The following is a 7,219-nucleotide window of genomic DNA, read 5'->3' as shown; positions in this document are numbered from 1 at the left end:
CTATCACCATACTACTCTGCTGCTACTATCCGCTGTCACCGTACTACTCTGCTGCTACTCTCCGCTGCCACCATACTACTCTGCTGCTACTATCCGCTGTCACCATACTACTCTGCTGCTACTATCCGCTGTCACCATACTAGTCTGCTGCTACTATCCACTGCCACCATACTACTCTGCTGCTACTATCCGCTGCCACCATACTACTCTGCTGCTACTATCTGCTGTCACCACACATACTATCTGCTGTCACACTTTCTGCTACTACTATCTGCTGTCACACTTCTCTGCTACTACTATCTGCTGTCACCATACCACTCTGCAACTGCTATCTGCTGTCACCATACTAATCTGCTACTACTATCTGCTGTCACCATACCACTCTGCAACTGCTATCTGCTGTCACCATACTACTCTGCTGCTATCTGCTGTCACCATACTACTCTGCTACTACTATCTGCTGTCACACTTCTCTCCTACTATCTGCTGTCATCATACTACTCTGCTGTTATTTGCTATCACCATGCTACTCTGCTGCTATCAGCTGTCACCATACTACTCTGCTACTACTATCTGCTGTCATCACACATACAATCTGCTACTACTCTCTGCTGTCACCGTATTACTCTGCTACTACTATCTGCTGTCACCACGCATACTATCTGCTGTCACCACACATACTATCTGCTGTCACACTTCTCTGCTACTACTATCCGTTGTCACCATACTACTCTGCTACTACTATCCGCTGCCACCATACTACTCTGCTGCTACTATCCACTGTCACCATACTACTCTGCAACTACTATCTGCTGTCACCACACATACTAACTGCTACTACTATCTGCTGTCACACTTTCTGCTACTACTATCTGCTGTCACACTTCTCTGCTACTACTATCTGCTGTCACCATACTACTCTGCTGCTATCTGCTGTCATCATACTACTCTGCTACTACTATCTGCTGTCACCACATCACTATCTGCTATCACACTTCTCTGCTACTATTATCTGCTGTCATCACACATACTATTTGCTGCTACTATCTGCTGTCACCATACTACTCTGCTGTTATTTGCTATCACCATACTACTCTGCTGCTACTCTCCGCTGCCACCATACTACTCTGCTGCTACTATCCGCTGTCACCATACTACTCTGCTGCTACTATCCGCTGTCACCATACTAGTCTGCTGCTACTATCCACTGCCACCATACTACTCTGCTGCTACTATCCGCTGCCACCATACTACTCTGCTGCTACTATCTGCTGTCACCACACATACTATCTGCTGTCACACTTTCTGCTACTACTATCTGCTGTCACACTTCTCTGCTACTACTATCTGCTGTCACCATACCACTCTGCAACTGCTATCTGCTGTCACCATACTAATCTGCTACTACTATCTGCTGTCACCATACCACTCTGCAACTGCTATCTGCTGTCACCATACTACTCTGCTGCTATCTGCTGTCACCATACTACTCTGCTACTACTATCTGCTGACTGCTGGGAATGTGTGTACAGGTGCGGTGGCATGGCAGTTTATGTGCACACAGTGGCGGTTCTAGGTGCGGGCTAACAGGGCCGTCGCTCGAAGCGCCGACACCTAGAGGGCACCACTGAGTCCCTCCCCCGCAAAAAAAAAACATAGAAGGAAAAAAAAAAAAAAAAAAACAATGCGCCGGTCCCAAACCCCCCCCCAGCCGCCGCCGCCGGGAGGCTGCATTTGCCGGGCGCCCGCTGATATTTGTTATCAGCAGGCACCCAGCCCCCTCCCTGCAGCGGCAGCCAAAAGCCGTAGCTCACTCCTGAGCTCCGGCTTCCGGCAGAGAGAGAGTACTATGGGAGGGATGTCATGATGTCCTGACGTCTCCCCATAGATCCGAGGAGCCGCCGTCGGACCAGAAGGCAGCGGCAGCAGAAGTAGGAGCGCGGCTAAAGGTAAGTATTGTGTTTTTTGTGTTTTTCTTACAGTCGGAAGCACCAGCACTGGGGGGGCATTACTACTGGGGGACGACTATAGGGGGCATTACTACTAGTGGGCACAACTACAGGGGGCATTATTTCTGGGGACGTTACTAATGGGGGCACTTCTATAGGGGGCATTACTAAAGGGGGCAGTACTACTGGGGAGCATTACTAATGGGGCAGTACTATTGGAGGGATTACTAATGGGGGCATTACTACTGTGGAGCATTACTAATGGGGGCAGTACTATAGGGGGCATTACTACTGGGGAGCATTACTAATGGGGGGATTACTAATGGGGGCAGTACTACTGGAGGGATTACTAATGGGGGCATTACTACTGTGGAGCATTACTAATGGGGGCAGTACTATAGTGGGCATTACTACTGGGGAGCATTACTAATGGGGGGATTACTAATGGGGGCAGTACTACTGGAGGGATTACTAATGGGGGCATTACTACTGTGGAGCATTACTAATGGGGGCAGTACTATAGGGGGCATTACTACTGGGGAGCATTACTAATGGGGGCATTACTAATGGGGGCAGTACTACTGGAGGGATTACTAATGGGGGCATTACTACTGGGGAGCATTACTAATGGGGGCATTACTACTGGGGAGCATTACTAATGGGGGGATTACTAATGGGGGGATTACTAATGGGGGCATTACTAATGGGTGCAGTACTACTGGGGAGCATTACTAATGGGGGGATTACTAATGGGGGCAGTACTACTGAGGGAAATACAATAAGGGACATTACTACTGGCATTACTACTGTGGGCACTACTAATGGGGGCATTACTACTGTGGGCACTACTATAGGGGGCATTACTACTGTGGGCACTACTATAGGGGGCATTACTAATTGGGGAATTACTACTGTGGAGCTTTACTACTGGGGGAACTACTATAGGTGGCAATACCACTGGGGGTACTACTACTGGGGGCACTGCATGGGGGGCACCACTACTGGGGCCATTGTGTAAGGGGCACCACTGCTGTGGGCATTGTATAAGGGGCACTACTATTATGGGCATTGTATTAGGGGCACTACTACTGTGGGCCTTGTGTATAAGATACACAAATTTTGGCATTATGTAAAAGGGGCACCACTTTGTGTCATAACATAAGGGACTACTGTGTGGTGTAATTTGAATTGGGGATAATGTATTAGAAAGGTAATTACTGTGTGTGGCACAATGTATTATACATGTTATTACTGCATATAGCATAATGTGTTATACAGGGCATTACTGTGTGTCGCATAATGTGTTATAAAGGGCATTACTGCGTGTGGCATAATGTGTTATAAAGGGCATTACTCCGTGTGGTATAATGTGTTATAAAGGGCATTACTGCGTGTAGCATAATGTGTTATAAAGGACATTACTGCGTGTGGCATAATGTGTTATAAAGGGCATTACTGCGTGTGGCATAATGTGTTATAAAGGGCATTACTGCGTGTCGCATAATGTGTTATAAAGGGCATTACTGCGTGTGGTATAATGTGTTATAAAGGGCATTACTGCGTGTGGTATAATGTGTTATAAAGGGCATTACTGCATGTGGCACAATGTGTTATAAAGGGCATTACTGCGTGTGGCATAGTGTGTTATTACTGCGTGTGGTATAATGTGTTATAAAGGGCATTACTGCGTGTGGCATTGTGTGTTATAAAGGGCATTACTGCATGTGGCATAATGTTTTATAAAGGCCATTACTGCATGTGGCTTAATGTGTTATTATTACTGCGTGTGGTATAATATGTTATAAAGGGCATTACTGCGCGTGGCATCGTGTGTCATAAAGGGCATTACTGCGTGTGGCATAATGTTATGTTATCTAAAAAAAAAGTTCTTTCTTTTTTTTTTTGGGGGGGGGGGGGGGGCGCAACTGGGAACTTTCGCCCTGAGCTCCACAATGTCTAGAACCGGCCCTGTGTACACACCAGCGGATGCATTATCACTGGGAACAGTCCAGTGGCTCATACATGCCTACTCTCCCGGGAATCGCGGGAGGCTCCCGATTTTTCGGGTAACGCTCCGCGATCCCGGAAGAGTAGGCATATCTCCCGCATCCCGCCCACTTCCTAGTGAAGTGGGCAGGATGGGGAGATTTTACCTGAAATTATCGGGTCCGTCGGGAAGGGGCGGGGCTAAATTAGGCAAATTGCGTCATTTAGCCCCGCCCCCTCCTCACGGACCCGCGAATCACAGGGGTTTTCTGTGAAGGGGCGGGCCTAATGCCGTCTATCGGCTGGCCCTGCCCCCTGAAGAGGAGAGCAGCAGGTCCCCTCCTGCTGCTCCCGGAAAGCTGCCCAGCAAAGTAGGTAAGTATGCTGTAGCTTAATGAGTGGGATGGTTTATTAGAACACAATTCATGCATAGCCGTACTCACTGTGATACACACTGGTTCAGGATGGAGCGGAGCGGGGTGTCATACAGCTCACCAGCCGTTGAGTGTATGTAGCTAGCAGGTAGCAGTGCAGGATGCTGGAACAGCAGTATGCAGGCTAATTTTGCGTGTCTCTCTGGAGATAAGCAGGAGACGTACGTCACCCACTATGGCACTCTTATACAGTGACAAAAAGGCACCACTCATGTGCAGTACTAACCTCTGTCGCCATCTTGGTACAGGGAATCAAGCCTCCCTGGAGAAGCAAAATGGAGTCTCCACAGTAGCGCACTCCACTATCAATGCCGCCATACTACCCTGCTAATACAATGTTGGTGTGTGTTTTTTCCCTGTGAGGGCCAATGTGTGAGTTTTGTTTCCCTGTGGGGGCAAATGTATTTTTTTTTCCTTATGGATGCCAATGTGTGTGGTTTTCTTTCCTGTGTGGGGGCTTGTCTCCTTGGTGTTTCTTCTGTGGAATATCAAGCTGGGTAAACATTAGACGATATATTGTCCGATCCAGCGGAACGGGCCGACACATCGTCGACATCAGCCAGTGTGTACGCACTACTATCGAGCGCGAGTGCTCCCATATGGTCGTCAGTCGCATCGTCAGATCGGCCCTACATGCAGCTGAATCTGACAATCCATCTGACGAGCCCATGCAGTGGGATGTGGCCTATGCCGACAAATTGCACGATCAGGCACCGGATCGTGTGATGTGTACCAGCCGCCCGATATGTTGGTGCGGTCATATGACCCATGGCTGGGTGGCATCATTAAGTGTATACCCAGCTTTAAACCAGGTGATGTTTTACAATCTTCAACTGTCTAGTATTGTCGATCCCATTCTAGCTTCAGTGTACTGTACTTAGCTGACAGAAGAGGAACCACGAGTGGGCTTCTGCTGCCATAGCACATCCCCTTCAAGGCTCGATGTGCTGTGTGTTAAGATATGCTCTTCTGCATATCACAGCTGGTACACTCTAGAGACTGTTGTACGTGAAAATCTCCAGTTTCCGAGGCATTCAAACCACCTGACCTGGCACCAACAATCATATTTCTTCCCCATTCTGGTATTTGGTCTGCATTAAAAACTGAACCTCTTGACCATATCTTCATGCTTTTATGCATTGGATTTATGCCACATGATTGCCTGATTTGACATTTGTACCTAATAATGTGGCCACTGAATGTACAGTACATCACAATCAACTCCATATGTTCCTATATGTATATATGTCACAAATGGATAGAAGTATCAAACTTCTTTAAGTTCGATACATCTCCTCCAAATTCCCATATATCTTCATATCACAGCTATATTCTCCACGTGCATACAATACTCCTAGATATTCTCATATCGCAAATGATTTCCTCCACATACAAACTACATGCACATACCTCTCTCAGCTGGAATTCCTGTACGTCACGAGCGGAAATCTAATGCCGTTTTTTCTGCCCGTATTCTAATTCACAGGGATATCTGTGCCTGTACCTCCCCCAGCCCCCCCTATGCGCCAGGTTCTCTTACCTGTGTACATCCAGCGATGTTCATTTGATGGAGAAAGATGTGACCAACTCTGAATCGCTCATGGATACGCAAAGACGCTTGTGTTCGTTACAGCGCAAGAGCCCTCTACAAATAAAATCTCTAGATGCAGCCGCATTGGAAACTGGCATGCCCTACATCTGCGACCAGTTTGTTACTAGTCAGAAGCAAATGCTGGCTTTGTGTGTTTGTGGAGGGTGTTCCATAAATACATTTTATATACAGTATACTATATATAACACACATACATATACAGTATCTTATATATAAAATTAATTGGTCTGTTTGTTTGTCTGTCCGGATATGCATTTGGAAACCCCTGCATCATACTTGCTTACTCTCCCGATTCGTTCGGGAGCCTCCCAAAAATCGTGATCCACTCCCGGCCCCCTGGAGAGGCTGGCAAGCCTCTTGTCAGCCGCCGACCTGTCCGACACCCCCCGCAGTTGCAATAGAACCCCCCGCAGTGGGGGAGGGGGGCGGTGACGCGATTTGCGTCTTCGTGGCCCCACTCGCTGCTTCACAATGCCCTTAATTTTGGCATTGTGAAGAGGGGGCGGGGCTACAATGTTGCAGTCATACAGTCACGCCCCCTCGCCGAAGAAGACTGGCTTCTCCATCCTGGAATGCTGGCTCTGGATGTCGGAAAGTATGCCCTGCACCGATTGGGATGAAATTAACCAATGCGAGTTGGATCCGTACTGCGACGGCAGCTCTGTCGCAACGTGTCTCGCTACAAGACGGGGTGGCTGTCGATATTGATTGACAGCTTGCCCCATTTTGTAGGCGGGGAGGAACGCGTGGCGTTTGTGGGCGGCCCTACTGACATCACTCGTGATGTCAGTAGCGGACTTCCTGTTCTATTAGAGCAGGAAGTCCACGGGCTTGCGAGACCTGAGACCTTACCACAGGGTGCGCGCGGCATCTATTCACTGACGGGAGAGGGCTGGGGGGAAGCCCAGCCAGTGATGGAGTGCTGGGCTTTACCCCAGCCTGACATTATTTGGAGGCGTGCCATGTGCATATACCCAGTGCACACAGTGTGCCAGTAATATACCCAGTGCACACAGTGTGCCAGTATTATACCCAGTGCACACAGTTTGCCAGTATTATACCCAGTGCACACAGTGTGCCAGTATTATACCCAGTGCACACAGTGTGCCAGTAATATACCCAGTGCACACAGTGTGCCAGTATTATACCCAGTGCACACAGTGTGCCAGTATTATACCCAGTGCACACAGTGTGCCAGTATTACACCCACTGCACACAATGTGCCAGTAATATACCCA

This window comes from Taudactylus pleione, unplaced genomic scaffold (genome assembly GCF_031769625.1).
Source record: "Taudactylus pleione unplaced genomic scaffold, aTauple2 ptg000212l, whole genome shotgun sequence".
Classification (NCBI taxonomy): domain Eukaryota; kingdom Metazoa; phylum Chordata; class Amphibia; order Anura; family Myobatrachidae; genus Taudactylus; species Taudactylus pleione.
Note: the sequence above shows the minus strand (reverse complement) of the source record.